This window comes from Lithobates pipiens, unplaced genomic scaffold (assembly GCF_037356315.1).
Source record: "Lithobates pipiens isolate NorthernLeopardFrog02 unplaced genomic scaffold, aLitPip1_a1.2 Scaffold_41, whole genome shotgun sequence".
Lineage (NCBI taxonomy): Eukaryota > Metazoa > Chordata > Amphibia > Anura > Ranidae > Lithobates > Lithobates pipiens.
In genome coordinates, this window is record NW_027507861.1 from 6,153,174 (window position 1) to 6,175,513 (window position 22,340).

Consider the following 22,340-nt stretch of genomic DNA (forward strand, 5'->3'; position numbering starts at 1 on the left):
TGCAAAAATAAACATTTGTGCCGCTTTGGTTGAAGAGATATTGTGCGTTATAGTTGCTAAAACCCCGCCCACTTTTCACCCCACGTTGCTGAATTTGAAAAACAAACACGGCATTCGTTTGTGCTGGTTTGTGCTGAAAAAATAAACGTTTGTGCCGCTTTGGTTGCAGACATATTGTGTGTTATACTTGCTGAATCCCCGCCCACTTTTGCACCCCATGTTGTTGAATTTTAAACACGACCGCGCCATTCGTTTGTGCCGCGTTTGTGCTGGTTTGTGCTGCAAAAATAAACGTTTGTGCCACTTTGGTTGCGGAGATATTGTGCGTTATATTTGCTGAAACCCTGCCCACTTTGCACCCCACTTTGCTGAATTTGAAAAACAAACACGCCATTCATTCGTGCCGCGTTTGTGCTGGTTTGTGCTGCAAAAATAAACATTTGTGCCGCTTTGGTTGTGGAGATATTGTGCATTATAGTTGCTGAAACTCCGCCCACTTTGACACCCCACGTTGACGAATGTGAAAAACAAACGTGCCATTTGTTTGTGCTGCAAAAATAAACGTTTGTGCCACTTTGGTTGCGGAGATATTGTGCGTTATAGTTGCTGAAACCCTGCCCACTTTGCAACCCACATTGCTGAATTTGAAAAACAAACGCGCCATTCATTTGTGCCGCGTTTGTGCTGGTTTGTGCTGTAAAAATAAACGTTTGTGCCGCTTTGAGGAGATATTGTGCGTTATAGTTGCTGAAACCCCGCCCACTTTGCACCCTATGTTGCTGAATTTGAAAAACAAATGCGCCATTCGTTTGTGCTGGTTTGTGCTACAAAAATAAACGTTTGTGCCGCTTTGGTTGCAGAGATATTGTGCGTTATAGTTGCTGAAACCCCGCCCACTTTGCACCCCATGTTTTTGAATTTTAAACACGACCACGCCATTCTTTTGTGCCACGTTTGTGCTGGTTTGTGCTGCAAAAATAAACCTTTGTGCCGCTTTGGTTGCGGAGATATTGTGCGTTATAGTTGCTGAAACCCCGCCCACTTTGCACCCCACTTTGCTGAATTTGAAAAACAAATGTACCATTCGTTTGTGCTGGTTTGTGCTGCAAAAATAAATGTTTGTGCCGCTCTGGTTGCGGAGATATTGTACGTTATAGTTGCTGAAACCCAGCCCACTTTGCACCCCACGTTGCTGAATTTGAAAAACAAACACGCCATTCGTTTGTGCTGGTTTGTGATGCAAAAATAAACATTTGTGCCGCTTTGGCTGCGAAGATATTGTGCGTTATAGTTGCTCAAACCCCGCCCACTTTGCACCCCACGTTGCTGAATTTTAAAAACGAACACGCCATTCGTTTGTGCCACGTTTGTGCTGGTTTGTGCCACAAAAATAAACATTTGTGACGCTTTGGTTGCAGAGATATTGTGCGTTCTAGTTGCTGAAACCCCGCCCACTTTGCACCCCATGTTGTTGAATTTTAAAAACTACCGCGCCATTCGTTTGTGCTGGTTTGTGCCGCAAAGTAAACGTTTGTGCCTCTTTGGTTGCAGAGATATTGTGCATTTATAGTTGCTGAAACCCCGCCCACTTTGCACCCCATGTTGCCAAATTTGAAAAACAAATGCGCCATTTGTTTGTGCTGGTTTGTGCTGCAAAAATAAACGTTTGTGCCGCTTTGGTTGCAGAGATATTGTGCATTATAGTTGCTGAAACCCTGCCCACTTTGCACCCCACATTGCTGAATTTGAAAAACAAATGCGCCATTAGTTTGTGCCGTGTTTGTGCTGGTTTGTGCCGCAAAAATAAACCTTTGTGCCGCTTTGGTTGCGGAGATATTGTGCGTTATAGTTGCTGAAACCCCGCCCACTTTGCACCCCATGTTCTTGAATTTTAAAAACAAACGTGCCATTCGTTTGTGCTGGTTTGTGCTGCAAAAATAAACGTTTGTGCCGTTTTGGTTGCGGAGATATTGTGCGTTTATAGTAGCTGAAACCCCGTCCCATATTGCTGAATAAAACAAATGGCATGTTTGTTTTTAAGATTCAGCTGGTTTGTTCATGGTTTGTGCAGATTTGGTGGATATTGTACATGTTTTACTCCACATGGATCCCCCCTTCCGATTCTCTAGTGCTGACTGGAAGAACAGATGGAGGAGGAAATCTGGGGAGGGGGTGGGCACAGCTGGCTCTGGCTCTAGTGAGCTGTCAATCAGGCGGCAGGATGGATCTCAACAGTATTGTCAGGATCTGCATCGTGGCTCTGTGCTGTCAGGATATAGTGGGCACTAGCCCGCCACATGCACATGAGTTTTTTTGTCACGAGAGAACATACTATATGTCATCTTGTGAACAAAAAAAAAACTAAGGCCAAAAAAGGTTGGGCCATAGTTCTCTTTTAAACCAGGTCTTAACCAAGCAAAACAGCACTCCAGCAAATTCTCTTATATAAGTCCCTTCTTTTTTTAATTGCTTTTTTGAAAAACATCTATGTCAGTAAACATTCTTTTCCTGACAGACTCCATGGCAGACTATATGTGAGTTAACCCCGCCTCCTCTCCAATGCTATAGGACCCCACTCCCATAAATTTGAGCTCATCACTAGAGACTGTGTTCCGTAATTAGCCAACTCATGACCAAAGGGTGGGAACTCCGTCTGCCATGGAGTCCATCAGGAAAGTAAAATTACAGTAAGTATTTGATAATGAATTTTTTATTTTCCTGACAACCAAACCACACAGGTGGGTATGCTGATAAAAAGAAGTTTAATTCTCCCCGTCAACCGACTGGATTCTTGAACTAAAGATCGAAAGATGCAGAGATTGCAATAGTGTCAGATAAAGGTATTAATGGAGGTCCATGAGGCCGTCTAGTAGATGAGATCAGGAGCCACATGTCGGGCTGCTGCCCACGAAGCCGTCATACCCCTTCTCATGCCCCACATACCTGGAGCACGAGGGCTGGCCGTACGGAGGCGGTGATCTGTCCATGGCACCCTGGCGGATGAATAGGAGGTGATTCTGCAGCATTGTAGGAACACTCACACATCCTGGAACAAAGGAGTACAAATAGCAGTGCAGCTTTCCCTTTAAAAGGCATCTTAGCCCCCCTTCCCTCTTTTACCATAGCCCCAGGCTGAAGCTAACCATGAGCTGGGAACCTGGGGCCTGAGGATCGGACGCAAGCTGCCTGTAGTAATCCTTAATGCCCCGTACACACGAGCGGACTTTTCAACATCCAAAGTCCGAAGGACCGAGTCCGTCAGACTATCCGATCGTGTGTGGGCTGCAACGGACTTTTGATTCGCCAAAGTCTGACGGACTTTAGAAATGAAGCATGCTTCAAATTTTCCCGACGGAACTCCGCCGGACCCGGTCCCCTTCGAAAACTCCGCTCGTGTGTATGCTACTCCGACTGACTAAAACCGACGCTAGGGCAGCTATTGGCTACTGGCTATGAACTTCCTTATTCGAGTCCAGACGTACGTCATCACGTTCGAATCCGTCGGAGTTTAGTGTGATTGTGTGTGGCCAAGTCCGTTTGGCCGAAAAGTCTGTCAGAACTCCGTCGGAATTCCAGCAGAACTCCGACGGAACTCCTTTGGAAGTCTGTCGGACTTAAGTCCGCTCGTGTGTACGGGGCATTAGAATGACAGGGCTCTCAGGGATTCAAACATCCCCGCCGGAATGACATCACTGCCATGCCTGGACTGGGTCTGCGCAGTGGTGACCTGCCGTAGAGTGCCTGCATGGCCGCCGGGTCCCCTGCCACACAGCGCATGCGTGAAACCAAGCCTCGGTTTCGTCCGAGGATTGCACATGCGCAGTAGCGAGCCGGAGCTGCGACCTGGAAGATGCACTTGAGTTCCAGGCAAGAAGACAGCAAGGCACATGAGGGAAAAACAAACAGGGAGATTTTACATACAAGAACTGCTGCCATGGAGAATCTTCAGACCTGACAGCCATCGGAAGATGAAGGCCATCCCCACCACAGGACACAGGGGCCTGGAGCCACACACCCGCCCATGGCTGGGCCCTGGGTAGGGATGAGCCGAACACCCCCCCGGTATGGTTCGCACCAGAACTTTCAAACGGACCGAAAATTTGTGCAAACTTTAGAACCCCATTGAAGTCTATGGGACTCGAACGTTCGAAATAAAAAGTGCTAATTGTAATGGCTAATAAGCAAAATACTGTCCTAAAAAGGGTTTGGGGACCTGGTTCCTGCCCCAGGGGACATGGGTCAATGCCTAAAATGTTTTTAAAAAATGAACGTTTTGGCGGGAGCACTGATTTTAATGACGATTAAAGTGAAAAAAAAAAAAAGCAAAATATTCCTTTAACTAGATGCTGACCGCCGACCGTCAAATGACGGCCAGGCGGCTCACCTATTGTTGCGGGAGGCCGTCATATGACGGTCTCCAGTTTAAACAGGGAATGCGCACGATGGTGCGCGTGCATCCCTGTTTCTTCGGTGGCGGCGTGTCACGGAGACACCCCTCGCCACCGAACGGGGTGAACAGCCATTGTACCTGTCACGGTCCATCAGGGTACCCGAGTACCTGTCACAGTCCATCAGAGTACCCGAGTACCTGTCACAGTCCATCATGGTACCCAAGTATCTGTCACGGTTCAACAGTGTACCCGAGTACCTGTCACAGCCCATCATAGTACCCAAGTACCTGTCACAGCCCATCAAAGTACCCGAGTAGCTGTCACAGCCCATCAGAGTACCCGAGTAGCTGTCACAGCCCATCAGAGTACCCGAGTAGCTGTCACAGCCCATCAGAGTACCCGAGTACCTGTCACAGTTCATCTGAGTACCCGAGTACCTGTCACAGTTCATCTGAGTACCCGAGTACCTGTCACAGTTCATCTGAGTACCCGAGTACCTGTCACAGTTCATCTGAGTACCCGAGTACCTGTCACAGTTCATCTGAGTACCTGTCACAGTTCATCTCAGTACCCAAGTACCTGTCACAGTCCATATGTGTACCTGTCACTGCCCTTCAGAGTACCCAAATACCAGTTGCAAGACAACAGAGTACCTGTCACCAGGCCATCAGAGTACCCGAGTACCTGTCACTAGGCCATCAGAGTACCCGAGTACCTGTCACCAGGCCATCAGAGTACCCCGAGTACCTGTCTCCAGCCCATCAGAGTACCCGAGTACCTATTTGCAGCCCATGTCTCATAGAATATACGTTGGGATGTTTGCTTTCCAAAATGGGGTCATTTTGTGGGTAATTTCACTGTCCTGGTGGTCCAGGACCTTCAAAAGTGTGATGGGTAGGAATGAAATGAGATGTGTCATTTATGCTCCTAGAACGCCTGAACGTACTACTTCAATGGCCAGGCGGCTCACCTATTGTTGCGGGAGGCCGTCATATGACGGTCTCCAGTTTAAACAGGGAATGCGCACGATGGTGCGCGTGCATCCCTGTTTCTTCGGTGGCGGCGTGTCACGGAGACACCCCTCGCCACCGAACGGGGTGAACAGCCATTGGTTATGGCTGTTTACCACGTGATCGGCCGTGATGAAGTCACGGCCAATCACGCATGGTCACACCCCGGCTGTGCACGGCGCATGCGCGCGAGCGCGCTGCGCGTGCACGTTGGTGGCGGCGTGTTCCCCAGGAACACTGCTCATCACCGACGCTGAAAAACAGCCATTGGCCGGCTGTTTACCCACGTGATCGGCTGTGATCCTTTCACAGCCAAACACGAAAATGTAAACAAACCTCGGTAACGTGATGTTACCGGGTTGTTCTCCTCCTCACACACCGATCGTGTGTGAGGAGGAGATTGCGGTAACATCTCGTTACTGCCTAGTGTACACCAATCACACTGATTGCCCCCCCCCCCAATAAAGAGGACCTGTCACCACCCCTCATAGTACCTGTCAATCACAGTCCATCAGAGTATTTGAGTACCTGTCACAGCCCATCAGAGTACCCGAGTACCTGTCAGCACATCAGAGTACCCGAGTACCTGTCAGCACATCAGAGTACCCGAGTACCTGTCACAGCACATCAGAGTACCCGAGTATCTGTCAGCACATCAGAGTACCCAAGTACCTGTCAGCACATCAGAGTACTCGAGTACCTATCACGGCACATCATGGTACCCGAGTACCTGTCACGGTCCATCAGAGTACCTGTCACAGTCCATCGGGGTACTCGAGTACCTGTCACGGTCCATCAGGGTACCCTAGTACCTGTCACGGTCCATCAGGGTACCCGAGTACCTGTCACGGTCCATCAGGGTACCCGAGTACCTGTCACAGTCCATCAGAGTACCCGAGTACCTGTCACAGTCCATCATGGTACCCAAGTATCTGTCACGGTTCAACAGTGTACCCGAGGACCTGTCACAGCCCATCATAGTACCCAAGTACCAGTCACAGCCCATCAAAGTACCCGAGTAGCTGTCACAGCCCATCAGAGTACCCGAGTAGCTGTCACAGCCCATCAGAGTACCCGAGTAGCTGTCACAGCCCATCAGAGTACCCGAGTACCTGTCACAGTTCATCTGAGTACCCGAGTACCTGTCACAGTTCATCTGAGTACCCGAGTACCTGTCACAGTTCATCTGAGTACCCGAGTACCTGTCACAGTTCATCTGAGTACCTGTCACAGTTCATCTCAGTACCCAAGTACCTGTCACAGTCCATATGTGTACCTGTCACTGCCCTTCAGAGTACCCAAATACCAGTTGCAAGACAACAGAGTACCTGTCACCAGGCCATCAGAGTACCCGAGTACCTGTCACTAGGCCATCAGAGTACCCGAGTACCTGTCACCAGGCCATCAGAGTACCCCGAGTACCTGTCTCCAGCCCATCAGAGTACCCGAGTACCTGTCTCCAGCCCATCAGAGTACCCGAGTACCTATTTGCAGCCCATGTCTCATAGAATATACGTTGGGATGTTTGCTTTCCAAAATGGGGTCATTTTGTGGGTAATTTCACTGTCCTGGTGGTCCAGGACCTTCAAAAGTGTGATGGGTAGGAATGAAATGAGATGTGTCATTTATGCTCCTAGAACGCCTGAACGTACTACTTCAATGTTCGGCCTCTCTATGTGGCCAGGCTGTGTAAAAGTCCTACACATGTGGTATCGCCGTACTCGGGAGGAGTAGCAGAATGTATTTTGGGATGTAATTTTTGCTATATACATGCTATGTGTTAGAAATATCTCATAAATTGACAATTTTGTGTAAAAAAAAAAAAATGCGTTTTAATTTTTTTCCACATATTCCAAAAACTTCTGGAAAAAAATTAACCATTCAAAAGACTCATTATGCCTCACAGATTATACGTTGGGGTGTTTGCTTTCCAAAATGGGGTCATTTTATGGGAAATTCCATTGTCCTGCTACTCCAGGGCCTTCAAAAGTGTAATAGGTGGTTGAGAAATGAGATGCGTAATTTTTGCTCGTAGAACGTCTGAAGGTACTACATCAATGTTGGGCCTCTGTATGTGGCCAGGCTGTGTAAAAGTCTCACACACGTGGTATCACCGTACTCGGGAAGAGTAGCAGAATGTATTTTGGGGTGTAATTTGTTGTATGCATATGCTGTGTGTGAGAAATAACCTGATAATATGACAATTTAGTAAAAAAAGAAATTATAAAAAAAATCTTCATTTTGCAAAGAATTGTGGGAAAAAATGACAACTTAAAAAAACTCATCATGCTACTTACTTAATACCTTGGAATGTCTACTTTGTAAAAAGGGGTCATTTGGGGGGTATTTGTACTTTCCTGACTTGTTAGTGTCTCAAGAAATGAGGTACACCTGATGTACTGAAGGCCTGATCAATTTTCAGCGATTGGCACCATAGTTTGTAGACTCTATAACTTTCACAAAGCCCAAATAATATATACTAATGTGGGTTATTTTTACCAAAGATATGTAGCAGTATAAATTTTGGCCAAAATGTATGAAGAAAAATTACTAATTAGCAAAAATTTATGACAAAAACAAAGAAAAAGGCATTTTTTTCACAAAATTTACATTTTATTTTATTTATAGCACAAACAATAAAAAACTCACTAGTGATTAAATACCACTAAAAGAAAGCTCTATTTGTGTGGAAAAAAGGACGCAAGTTTCATATGGGTACAGTGTTGCATGACTGAGTAATTGTCATTGAAACTGTGAGAGCACTGAAAGCTGAAAATTGGTCTGGTCAGGAAAAGGGTGTAACTGCACTGTATTTAAATAAGTAAAAAATGCGGCGCTACCAAAAAAGTGCTAAAACCAATCCGTGAATAATACTCTTAAAAAAATATATATAAATCAACTAATTTCCACTGAGTGTAACATAAATACCATAAAATAAATCAATATCGATAATTCAAAAATTCTCGTGTATATAATACATGTGCAACAATTAGTGAGCAAAAATCCGTGAAGAAAAAATGTAAACACCTAAAATGATCCACATAAATAATCCAAAACATGTAAAATTACAAATTAAGTGTAAAAATGGTGAAGAGAAAATACGTGAAAAAATATAAAAAATTGATCAAACAATCAATATATACACGTGATAGTCCATAATTAACGTGCACTAATAACTGATGCCATTGCAAAATATATAAATAAAGTTCATGCAAAAAGATGTGCAAAGATGATTCCCACGGGTGACAAATCACTGAAAACTTCAGTGCATTAAATGGGTGCACCACCTATTTCCCCCAGCCTCTCACCTCCAATAACTGGTAAACAGGCACTGTGTATAGGGATAACTGCAGGCTTCTACTTCGTTCACACTGCTCCACCGCTGATTGTTTTTCACTGTGATATTGAATATTAAATGCCCTCCCAATAGCTCCAGGATATCCAGATCATACAAGGTGGAAAAACACAGAGGGCTCTCATGTGCAGTAACTTCAATATTTATTGAAAACAACAGTAACAGTTCACTTACATTTAAAACTACAGCAGAGTGTGCAGCAGACGCGGACTTCCGGTTTCGGCCGTAAACCGGAAGTAATGGGTCCGACACCGAGGGAAGGACACTGAGGGAAGGAATTCGGTGTCGGACCCATTACTTCCGGTTTACGGCCGAAACCGGAAGTCCGCGTCTGCTGCACACTCTGCTGTAGTTTTAAATGTAAGTGAACTGTTACTGTTGTTTTCAATAAATATTGAAGTTACTGCACATGAGAGCCCTCTGTGTTTTTCCACCTTGTATGATCTGGATATCCTGGAGCTATTGGGAGGGCATTTAATATTCAATATCACAGTGAAAAACAATCAGCGGTGGAGCAGTGTGAACGAAGTAGAAGCCTGCAGTTATCCCTATACACAGTGCCTGTTTACCAGTTATTGGAGGTGAGAGGCTGGGGGAAATAGGTGGTGCACCCATTTAATGCACTGAAGTTTGCAGTGATTTGTCACCCGTGGGAATCATCTTTGCACATCTTTTTGCATGAACTTTATTTATATATTTTGCAATGGCATCAGTTATTAGTGCACGTTAATTATGGACTATCACGTGTATATATTGATTGTTTGATCAATTTTTTATATTTTTTCACGTATTTTCTCTTCACCATTTTTACACTTAATTTGTAATTTTACATGTTTTGGATTATTTATGTGGATCATTTTAGGTGTTTAAATTTTTTCTTCACGGATTTTTGCTCACTAATTGTTGCACATGTATTATATACACGAGAATTTTTGAATTATCGATATTGATTTATTTTATGGTATTTATGTTACACTCAGTGGAAATTAGTTGATTTATATATATTTTTTTAAGAGTATTATTCACGGATTGGTTTTAGCACTTTTTTGGTAGCGCCGCATTTTTTACTTATTTATATTCATTTTTGGTGTAGAGATCACACTTTTTTATGCTGGCTGCTTCCTTGATACATTATTTCTTTCCTTATGAGATTATAGGTGGAGCGCACTAGTTTTTTCCTATATATAACTGCACTGTATTGAGGTGGTTAAATATCGTACCTGGGGGGTGTCTATAGTATGCCTGTGTTTAGAACAGTCCCTGCACAAAATGACATTTAACGGAAAAAAAGTCATTTAAAACTGCTTGCGGTTTTAATGTAATATCTGGTTCCAGCAATATGGATGAAAATCATTGAGAAAAATGGCATGGGTAGCCCCCCCCCTGCCCATTACCAGCCCCTTTGGATCTTGTACGGATATTAAGGGAAACCCCGTACCCATATTAAAAAAAGGAAAGGCGTGGGGCCCCCAGACTCAGAACAGCAGCATACAGGCGGTGCAAACAAGACAGGGACTGTGTAGGTTTGTTGTGTTAAGTAGAATCTGTTTGTAATTTTGAACTGGTACATTTTTAAATTATTTTTAATTAAACGCCCCTGTTAAACAGGGGCTGAAAAAATTGGGCCTTAGGCACTGGTGCTGGTGCCACGACACTGCAACCTCTCCCATATACTCTAGTTGTGGTGCAGGAATGAGCCCTGCGGCAAAGCATTGCATCAACATTGTAATTAAACGCCCCTGTTAAACAGGGGCTTAAAAATTGGGCTGGTGGCATCACCCAGAACCAAAAATTTTCTTCTAAGATATCAGCGGAGGAGGAAGAGGATAGACAATCAACATAACAGGACAGTCACTCAGCATAGGCAGTCTTGAAGGGATGTGATATTTCAAAATAAAATTATTCGGTTATATTAGCTTCAGGTGCTTGGTAGCTGTGGGTGATCCAAGACTGATTCATCTTTATGAAGGTCAGTCGATCAACCGAGTCGGTGGACAGGAGCATCCTGTGATCGGTAACAAAGCCACCAGCAGCACTGAAGGTGCGTTCCAAAAGAACGCTGGATGCAGGACAGGCCAGTAGCTCAATTGCATACTGTGCAAGCTCTGGCCAGTGATCCATCCTCAAGACCCAGTAAGCCAGAGAATTTTCGGTGGGAAAGGTGTCCAAGTCTGACCTTGCCCCTAGGTATTCCTGCACCATGTAAATCAGACGCTGGCGATGATTGCTGGAACCGATCATACCTTGGGGCTGCGGACTAAAAAATTGTCTGAACGCATCGGTCAGACAGCCACCTTCTCCACCGCTCCTTCTGACCGATGCCTCAGCAACACGTTGTCCAGGACCAGGAGTTTGTAACCTCCCAGTCTCTGGAAACACGTTGCACAGACCTTTCTGCAAGGCCTCCTGGAGATGTCTCATCCTCTGCGATGGCAAGATAAGGTTGGCAACCTTACCCTTGTACCGTGGATCAAGGAGAGGGGCCAGCCAGTAATGGTCCCTCTCCTTGATCCAAAGAATACGAGGATCCTTCTGCAAGGTTTTGCAGGATCAGGGAGGCCATGCAGCGTAGGTTAGCTGAGGCATTCGGTCCGGAGTCCTCTGGGTCACTAAGGACAACATGATCCGCAGCTACCTCCTCCCAGCGACGTACAAGTTCACGGGTTTCTTGGGACTGTAAATCATCCCTACAAGACTGCTGTTGCTGCTGATGCTGAGTGTTGGGCAGGTTCAACTCCTTTTGGAGCTCAGCCAGCCGAGTACAGGCATTAATGATCGGCGGAAATGTACACAGACTTCCCTGGCCTGCTTCAGGACATCCTGTAAGCCGGGGTACCTGCCCAAGAACCGCTGCACCACCAGGTTAAGGACGTGAGCCACACAGGGCACATGGGTCAGTTGTACCTGTCGGTGGGCGGAGAGGAGGTTGGTGCCATTGTCGCAAACCACCATTCCTGACTTAAGCTGGCGTGGCATCAACCATCTCTCGGCCTGCCCCTGCAGAGCTGACAAAATATCTGCCCCAGTGTGGCTCCTGTCCCCCAAACAAACCAGCGCAAGCACGGCATGGCATTGTTTTGCCTGCGTACTTGCGTAGCCCCTTGAACGCCTATGGAGCATCACTGGTTCTGAGGACAGAGCACTGGAAGAGGCCATGGAGGAAGAAGAAGAGGAGAGGGTGGAGGAGAGAGGTGTCACAACCAGTAGTAGCATTTTGGAGGCGTGGTGGCGGAACAACCTCCAACACTACTGCACCTTGTTCTGTATCCTTCCCAGCTGCCAGAAGAGTGACCCAATGGGCCCTGAAAGACAGGTAACTTCCCTGTCCTTGCCTGCTGGACCATGAGTCAGCAGTAATATGCACCTTACCGCTGACCGCCCTGTCCAGCGAGGCAAGGACATTGCCTTCCAAATGCCGGTAGAGAGCCGGAATCGACTTCCATGAGAAAAAGTGGAGTTTGGGGGCCTGCCACTGAGGAACCGCACATTGTACAAGGGGGCCGAGTCTACCAACTGAAAAGGCAGCAGTTGAAGTGCTAGCAATTTAGCCAAGCTAGCATTCAACCGCTGGGCATGTGGATGGCTGGGAGTGAACTTCTTTCGACGGTCCAGCAGCTGGGGCAGGGAAATTTGCCAGCTATAATCAAACGTGAGTGTACTGCTAGCAGAGTGCCCGGAAGCACTTGGCTGTGACACACCCAATTCTACACCTTCATTCCTCTCAGAGCAGGTTTCAGAGAGGACTGAAGGTCTAGTGGGGTTGGAGATCCCAGCTGATGAGGAACAAGGAGAGGTCCGCTTTGTTCTTTGGTGTGGTTCTTTGAGGTACGCTTGCCAATGAGCTGCATGGCAGGTCAACATATGTCTGGTCAAGCATATGGTGCCCAAGTCGCTGATGTTTTGGCCACGCGAGAAACGCTTGAGCCATATGTTGCAAAATAGCAGCGGTGCGATCTGATGCACTCGTCTCAAAAAAGGCCCACATCAAAGAACTTTTAGAATAACGCACAGAGGCAGCGCTCTGCACATGCGGAGCTCTGCGGTGTGATTCAGTCAGTGTGCTGCCCCTAAGCTGGTCCCCGGAGGGCATCCTGCCTCGTTGGACATGTGCCTCCTCCTCTCTCCTACCAAGCACCCACGTGGATTCAGTGCCCTCATCATCCCTTCCCTCTTCATCGCTGGAGCAGACCTGGCAGTATGCTGCAGCTTGTGGAACATGACTGCCAGATTGCTGTCCTTCTCCCTGCGCTAACGCTACTGCCTTCCTCTAGCTGAGTATCATCATCAGAGCCTACAAAACACTGGGCATCCTCCTGGAGCATGTACCCAACACTGTGCTCAAAGAGTTCAGGGGACTCCTCAGGTGGCACTGGTGGGTTTTGGGAAGGAGTCACTGATGATGACATTGAGACTAGGGAAGACGATGCATTGGCAGCTGCTTTGCTAGTACCCTGAGCCTGGGTGAGAAAGGATGAGGAGGATGAAGAGGGCTTGGTCATCCACTCTACCAAGTCTTCAGCATGATGGGGCGCAACACATCCAGCTGCCGAAAAAATAAGGACAAGCGTGTCCCATGGCCACGTGCTGATGATGACGATGCACTGCATACACGACCAGCACTGTTGTCTCTAGACACAGAGCCTGCTTGCCCTCTTTTATCGGCTCGTGCCTGTCTGCCTCTCCTTGTTGGCCTTCCAGACATGGTAATGGCCTGAAGGGAAATTCCAGTAATTGGGCAGTGTATATTGTGCTGGAGGCACACAACACCCACTAACTCCTGCAGATGCCTTTATTATAGAACAGGAATTAAAGGGTAGATACTGCTGTATACTGTGCTGTGCTAGAGGCACACAACACCAACTAACTCCTGCAGATGGCTCAATTAGAGAAGAGCTATATAGGTGGATATAATGGTGTATACTGCGGTCAGGGCACGCAGACAACACCCACAATCTCCTACAACTGACTGAAAGCTCTATTACAGAAGAGCAATATAGCTAGCTATCTAGGTGGATATAATGGTGTATACTGCGGTCAGGGCACGCAGACAACACCCACAATCTCCTAAAACTGACTGAAAGCTCTATTACAGAAGAGCAATATAGCTAGCTATGTAGGTGGATATAATGGTGTATAATGCGGTCAGGGCACGCAGACAACACTCACAAACTCCTGCAGATTGCTAAAAGCTCAATTACAGAAGAGCAAGAATGCTAAATCAGCCGGTAACGAACGGTGTATACTGGCGGCCTTATATAGTGTGGGGCATGTACTACACAGCCTGAGCTATGCTTGGCCACAGGCATCCTGCCTGTGGCCAATCACGACTCTCCTCGCTGCAGGCGCTGTGATTGGCCAAGCATGCGGGGTCACAGTGCATGCTTGGCCAATCATGAGCCAGCAATGCACTGCGATGGCGCAGTGCATTGTGGGCCATGAGCGCCATACGAATTTGGTGCGAATGGCCCATAACGTTCGGTATTCGCTGAACGTGCGAACAGCCGATGTTCGGCTCGAACATCAAGCTCATCCCTAGCCCTGGGCTATCTTGAAACTGCACGGCATCAACTTCCACAATCAATTTTGGACATCCGTAAACGTAAGGAGGTTCAGTGAGGAGGGCAAAAGAAGCTCTAGTGGTGAGCTCAAATTTATGGGAGTGGGGTCCTATAGCATTGGAGAGGAGGCAGGGTTAACCCACACGTAGTTTGCCATGAAGTCTGTCAGGAAAAGAATGTTTACTGACATAGATATTTTTCCAAAAAAGCAATTAAATACTTATATAAGAGAATTTGCTGGAGTGCTATTTTGCTGGGTAACACCTGGTTTAAACTTTTGTTAAAAGAGAACTATGGCCCAACATTTTTTGGCCTTAGTTCTCTTTTTGTTCACAAGATGACATATAATATGTTCTCCTGTGACAAAAAAACTCATGTGCATGTGGCGGGCTAGAGAATCGGAAGGGGTGGGATCCCTGTGGGGGTGGCAAAACTATGCATTTGAAGTAAAATATGATGTACAATATCCACCAAATCTGTACTAACCCCGAACAAAAAAGTCTAGTTGTATGTAAGATTTAATAACGAGGTGTAAAATCAGTGTGGTTTGACAACATATACCCCTCAATATCTCCGAAACCAAAGCGGCACAACCATTTATTTTTGCAGCACAAACCAGCACAAACGCGGCACAAATGAATGGTGCGTTTGTTTCTCAAATTCAGCAACGTGGAGTGCAAAGTGGGCGGGGTTTCAGCAACTATAACGCATAATATCTCCGCAACCAAAGCGTCTCAAACGTTTATTTTTGCAGCACAAACCAGCACAAACGCGGTACAAACGAATGGTGCATTTGTTTTTCAAATCCAGCAACGTGGGGTGCAAAGTGGGCGGGGCTTGCATTAAATTGAATGTTTAATATCTCAGAAACGGAACCGGCACAAACGCTAATTTTTGCGGCACAAATCAACACAAACGCGGCACAAACAAATGCTATATTTTTATTCAGGTTTTACAAACATGGGGTGCCAACTTCACACAACTTTCTTAGGTGGTTGTATTTAAGAGTTAGCGATAGTGAAACTAAACCTTTAAGAAATTGCTTGTGATAGAAATGTTTCCCCTTCTAGTAAGGATGCATCGATACCAAGTATGAGTATGGATACTTTTTCACAAGTACTCGCTGATATCAATTACCGATACCAAAAAGGGTCTGGTACGATTTTCATGTGAGATTCAGGTGCAAATTGTCAAAGTGTATGACATTGGAAATCGCACCTGAAAATCGTAATCGAACTGCGTCACACTGGACAGGGCTTGAAATCACACTACAAGCCGGCCCTGCACATATGTGAACCCAGTGTCATAGTGACTTGAAGGTATCGGGTTAACGTAGCGGAGCATTTTTGTACACAACTACCAGCACATACACAGTGCAGTGTACACTCCAAGCCCATTCCCAGCATATGGGAGATGCCAAGAACAGAGCTGGTTGCTGGCATAATGTAACCCCAACATACTTGCACATCACCACTTAATTGCTAAAAAGAGAGGACACCAGGCAAAAAGAAGCCGTGGAGAAGATGGGCATGGCGGTAGATGGAATGTGGACAGGGGTTTGCGAAGCAGTCAGTACCAGAGAAAGGAAAATTCAGAGGAAGGTCTGCTATATTGTACATTATTCTATGCAGACTTGCACATTATGGTAAGAGCTGCTGAATTTTGGATACTCCACAATTCCATTTTAAGAATAAGGCCTCATGTACACTGCTGCTGATAAACGGACTTTTAGGATCAGTTGGGCATTTTATTTAGAAGCCACTGAACTCTCCTCTATGTTATCCTATCAGTACGTGTACACAGGGTTGTTTATAGCAGTTTCTAGGCAGTTGAGGTTAGAAGCATTTTTTTTTTTTGAAAAGCAAAAAAATGCATTCAGGACAGATGTTTAGAGGTGATAGAAATGCAGTCCGGATGTGTTCCAGATGCTTTTCTGCATGCACGTCTGACGCATTCCAGTGCGTTTTTAGTGCCTTTTTGATGCAGCCCAGTGCATTTTTTCTCCATATTTTTTCTTAACCTTAAATAAAGACATGTGTACTCTAGTTTGTTTTAGTTAGTTAGTTAGTTAGTTAAAATACCTGTATTAATAGGTATGTGTAAAAGAATTCAGACTTTGAGTGTATTCAAAGCCAAAACCTTTGTTTTGTTTTTTTCTTTTTCTGTAGAATAGGGAAAGGGACCACTGTCAGGAATTACTATATATATATATATATATATAGATAGAGAAGACAGGATAAGGCAACAGGGAGAAAAAAAAAAGACACATCAAACAAGTATTTATAAATATATTTTTATATTGAGGGCCGAACTATATATACGAGGGTTCTTCAAAATGTTTCTGCACTTTTTTTAACTCTATTAAATATAAAAAAAGTGTGGAAACTTTTGACGACCCCTCGTGTATATATAGTATCCCAATATAGTTAGGGACCCGCAACAAACAACAGATTACGATTGGGTGAATAGATTTGGCTAGCTTGTTGAGGTGCTGGAGGGTTTCTGTTACTTTCTACATTAGCCCTTCTCAACCATTTTACTACTGAGGAACCCTTGAATTAATTTTAAGAACTTGGTTAAAATATATTACACCTACAGCTCATGCTACTTAATCAGTAGGTTGTACAATAATTTAAATGAAATAATAAATAATGGGGCATGCCTAAAGTATTTTACACCTACGGCAAATAATTTTTAACACTAAACTTTTGTGTACGCCAAAATTATTTTCACAAATAAAATGAACTTGATATTAAATGAATAATAATTGTAATAATAAATACAAATATATAGTGAAAACTGTGTTGTGTCCTTACATTAGTGATTTGTATAGATGTCAGCTCCAATTTTTTGGTGGCCGGTATGGAAATCATTTCTCTATTGCTTAATGCTGAAGGACCCCCTAGTAACTTGAAAAGCAAACCCTGTTTGAGAAAGGCTGGGTGGGCTACGTTAACATACTGTATAGTATGTAATATACAGATACTCAAGCGCTGATATAAATAAAAATAATATGGACCCAAAAAAAACCTATTAAGTATACTGAAAATAGCTGCACCAATGCAAATGATCCCTCAGTAAACAATGTGAATTAATAAATATTAGTGCGCTAAAATCAATTATGTGGTCAAAGAAATTAACACAACACTGTGTCTACACTTTACATGGACTCGTAAGGATCCATCATACGCCGACATCCATATAAGGTGTTCTAATGCATATATATGTGCAAAATAGTACATAAATAAAGTGCCCAATGTGCATATAAGGTGCAATCCTTCAGAAAAAAGTGCTATAGACGGGATAAATAAATTATCAAATAAAGTGCTCTAAGTGCTGAAAAAAAGGGGGGTGCGTATAAATATCCCAAACAGCCCCTAATTCCACATCGACAATACAAATTATATAGGCTTCAAACAAATATTACTTGAGGCACTACATCTTCCTGTCCCGAATGAAAAAATGTGCTTTCAGTGCCACACACTAATAGACAAATGATCGTCCTGATTATTAATGATAAGGCGCTATCGTGCATAAAAAGGTGGCATAATATCAGTCAGAGTAATGTCAGTCAGAGTAAACGTATTCATCTCATTAGAAATGCCGCTATTCTCTGCAACCAGCTCCTATTTGTTCTGTTATACTGCAGTCCCTTTACCACTTCATAACACCATCCGCTGGTCTCTTGATCTTTATACATATATTTCCTTCCAATTTATATGCAGGTAATTCCACCGAATGCATACATGCAAAAAAACACAAAAAGACCACAATCGTGTTATACTGCAAGCCTTTACTCTTATATCAGCAACACTAGGTAACTTCCACTATCATTATGATATTTATTTCATATGTGGTTTCAATCCCGGGACTTTACCAATTTCTGGGGACCTATGCTGTTTTTATATCAGTTCATACTCATGCTATTTGGGCTCCTTTCTTTGATTAGCGTACTTCTTTATATTTTCAGCACCATTTGGTATTCATATTTTTATTGATCCACAGAATGGAGCCCATTTTTCCTACTGTTCCAGATACTCTGGGTCACACCTACATTTATGCTCCCTGTGTTCCTGTTGGACCCTACTACCACAGCTTCCGGTCCAGGCATTCCTTCTCGCCCTAGCACCCCAACGGTGTGTTTGTTTCACACTAAGCAGATATGTGAGTCTTACAGGGATGACTATCCTATCCTCCCTATATGTATATTAATTATTTGCCAATTTATGTCTATGAATGGTTGATTTTGATATACTCACCTTTCTTTATATAGATATACCAGGCATGATTGGATAGATCCCATGAAACGCGTCGGACTTAACCTACATACAATGCATACATACCTACATGGTTTTTTAATACAGGCAATATCATGGATTATAACGGTTATATTGTAGTGATTTTTTATTATGGAGGATAATACTATTGTATATTCTATTTATACTTTTAACATGTAAATGATTTGTATACGTGATTTGTTAGTTTATGTGCCATTATTGCATGTATTGCCTGCCATGTACCTACTCAATCATGGCAAACAAATAAATACTTGTTCATGTTTTAATTTGACTCCTTCGATTAGCCACAATATACACACCTCATTCAAAGTCCCGACCCTCTTTCTTTTAGATAGTAAATGTCAGATTTTCAGGAAGGATTTTTTTCCCACGCTGTAGCAAATTGGATAATTCTTTGCTGGGGTTTTTGCCCCAATATTATTATTTTGGTTGATCTAGATGGTCTTTTTTCAACCTGACTAACTATGTAACTAAAGCCGCGTATACACGTAGCCATCTGTCCGACGTACTTAGTCTGGCGGACTTTCCGAACGGGCTACTTGCCCACACACGGCACTTTTTGAGCAGACTAATACGGCGTACTAAGTCCGCCGTACTATCCGCCCTATTTTCGAAATGAACGGACTCGCCCACACACGCGGAGGAAAGTCCGCTCATTTCGAGCGCGTCTCCAGGTAGGCGGGGCCCGCGAAGGAGACGTCACTGGCCCCGCCGCCTGGTATGGACTTAAAGAGCAACCCCCAACGCTGAAAAAAATCAGCGTGGGGGTCCCCCCCAAGTCCACAACAGACCCTTGTCCGAGCACGCTACCCCGCTGGCCAGGAAAAGGGGGCGAGCGAGCGCCCCCCCTCCTGAGCCGTACCAGGCCGCGTGCCCTCAACATGGGGGGTGCCTTGGGGAAGGGGGGGCCGAGCGGTCCCCCCACCCCAAAGCACCTTGTCCCCATGTTGATGAGGACAAGGGCCTCTTCCCGACAACCCTGGCCGTTGGTTGTCGGGGTCTGCGGGCGGGGGGCTTATCGGAATCCGGGAGCCCCCTTTAATAAGGGGGCCCCCGGATACCAGCCTCCCACCCTATGTGAATGAGTATGGGGTACAATGTACCCCTACCCATTCACCTGTAAAATAAAAGTACAAAAAAAACACAACACACGAGATAAAATACTTTATTGCACAGCTCCGGGGGTCTTCCGTCTTCGGGGGTCTTCTCGCCGGACTCCTCCGCTATCTTCTTGTAGCTCTTTTGCTAGCGGAGGAGTCCGGCTTTCTTCCTTGCCGCCGGCCTCTTCTTCCGACTTCGGGGGTCTTGTCGCCCTCTTCGGTTCTTCTGCCGGGCTACCGCGCCTTCTTACAGCTCTTTTACAGGCGGTTGTCCAGTCTTCTGTCACCGCTGCCTTCCGTTCTTCATCTTCTTCTTCTTCTTCTTCTTCTTCTTCTTCTTCTTCTTCTTCTCCAGGAGGTGTTGACTCGACGTTCTCTCCGGCCACAATGCCAGGGACGCGCTGCGCTGCCACTTATATAAGGACAAGGGGCGGTGTCACATGGCTTTATGTCACATGGGTTGGTCACATGGGATGATGTCACATGGGGACTGTGACATCGTAAGGGGGCGGGGTCACCATGTGACACCAACCCATGTGACATAAAGCCATGTGACACCGCCCCTTGTCCCTATAAGCCATAGACGGTGCAAATTACTTTCCTGCAACCATGGGTTTGCAGGAAAGAAATTGACATGCTTCTCCCATCAACACAGTCAGTGCTGACAGAGGAATCCCTCCTGCTGAGACATTGGGGTTGATTTACTAAAGGCAAATAGACTGTGCACTTTGCAAAGTGCAGTTGCTCCAGAGCTTAGTAAATGAGATAAAGGTTCTCTTTGCAAAGAATACCCAATCACATGGAAGGAAAATTAAAAAAAAAAACATTTTTGCTTGCACGTGATTGGATGATACAAGTCAGCAGAGCTTCTGCTTCTTCTCATTTACTAAGCCCTGAAGCAACTGCACTCAATGACCGCCGTCCATGAGCATTCATGGGTACAAGAGGCAGAACAGGGACGTGTGTGTAAACACATAAATCCATGTTCTGCTCTGTGAGGAGAGACTGATCGTGTATTCCTAATAGCTAAGAACCACAATCTGTAATTTCCTCTAGTCAGTCCCCTCCCCCTACTGTTAGAAACACACACACACAGGGAACATAGTGAACCCCTTGATCGCCCCCCTAGTTTTAACCCCTTCCATGCCAGTGACATTTTTACAGTAATCAGTGCATTTTTATAGCACTGATCGCTGTATAAATGACAATGGTCCCAAAAATGTGTCAAAGGTGTCCGATGTGTCCACCATAATGTCGCAGTCCCAATAAAAATCGCAGATCGCTGCCATTACTAGTAAAAAAAAAAATTCTATAAATCTATCCCCTATTTTGTATACGCTATAACTTTTGCACAAACAAATCAATATATGCTTATTGCGATTTATTTATTTATTTTTTAACCAGAAATATGTAGTAGAATACATATCGGCCTAAACTGAGAAAAAAAAGGGGGATATTTGTCATAGCAAAAAGTACAAAATGGTGTGTGTTTTTTTTTTTTTTTTGGGAAATTGGTGCTCTTTTTTGTTTATAGCGCAAAAAATAAAAACCACAGAGATGATCAAATGGCACCAAAAGAAAGCTCTATTTGTGGAAAAAAAAGGATGTAAATTTTGTTTGAGTGCAGTGTCGCATGACTGCGCAATTGTCAGTTAAAGCGTCGCAGTGTCAAATCACAAAAAATGGCCTGATCATTCAGCAGCCAAATGTTCCGGGGCTGAAGTGGTTAAGAAAATCCCCAGAAGATGCATAAGTAGATTCACCACTATACATAAGGAAATGAGAAAACTGATTTCTTACATACTTCTATCCACCAGAATAACTATAGTGAGATGTTGGCCATCCCTTTAGAATTTGTCAAGAAGTGAAAATAAACCCATCAATTTAACGGTTTCTCAAAACCGTTACATTCACAGCATTCCATGAACGATAACTGTTACAATTTCTTGTGTTCTCAACCAAATTGTCAGCCATCAAATGGCTGATGGTATAACCACTCACATGTGCAGTACCATGGCAACTACAGGTCAAACAGAGGATAAGATGGCAGCTTCTTTTACTGTAAAGGAGGGTTTAGTTCCACTTTAACTGGATCTTGGTTAATGGCAGGTTAACAAGCACATTAAATAATTTGCTAACTAAAGCTAGCTGAATGAATGAAAATAAAGGGATTTCTCCATCCACACAAATAAGGGGGAAAAGGAAATTCTGTATTCTGGCAGCGAGACCCCAGCAGACGTTTATCAAACGACAGCAAGGACAGCCACACACTAATAGAAATGTATTGGTCCCTGCTGAACTAGCGGAATTTCAATCAGTTTAGGGCCAACTTAACCACTTCAGCCCTGGAAGGATTTACCCCCTTAATGACCAGGCCAATTTTTGAGATACGGCACTGTGTTGATTTAACTGACAATTGCGCTGTCGTGTGACGCTGTACCCAAAGAAAATTGATGTTCTTCTTTTCCCGCAAATAGTTTTGGTGGTATTTGATCACCTCTGCTCTTTCTTTCTTTTTTTTATTTATAGCACAAAAAAAAAAAAAAAAAAAAAAGCGACAATTTTAAAGAAAAACTAAATTTTTTACTTTTTGCTATAATAAATATCCCCAAAAAAAAAAAAAAATGT

General features: G+C 44.6%; 1 protein-coding gene and 1 pseudogene across 1 annotated transcript in view; one reads left to right on the top strand and one right to left on the bottom strand.

Moving 5' to 3' along the window:
* The window catches only part of LOC143956800 (uncharacterized), a 499,331-nt pseudogene that overhangs the window by 250,840 nt on the left and 226,151 nt on the right, over positions 1–22,340 (top strand).
* The window catches only part of LOC143956799 (uncharacterized), a 388,207-nt gene that overhangs the window by 88,834 nt on the left and 277,033 nt on the right, over positions 1–22,340 (bottom strand). The window lies entirely within an intron of this gene.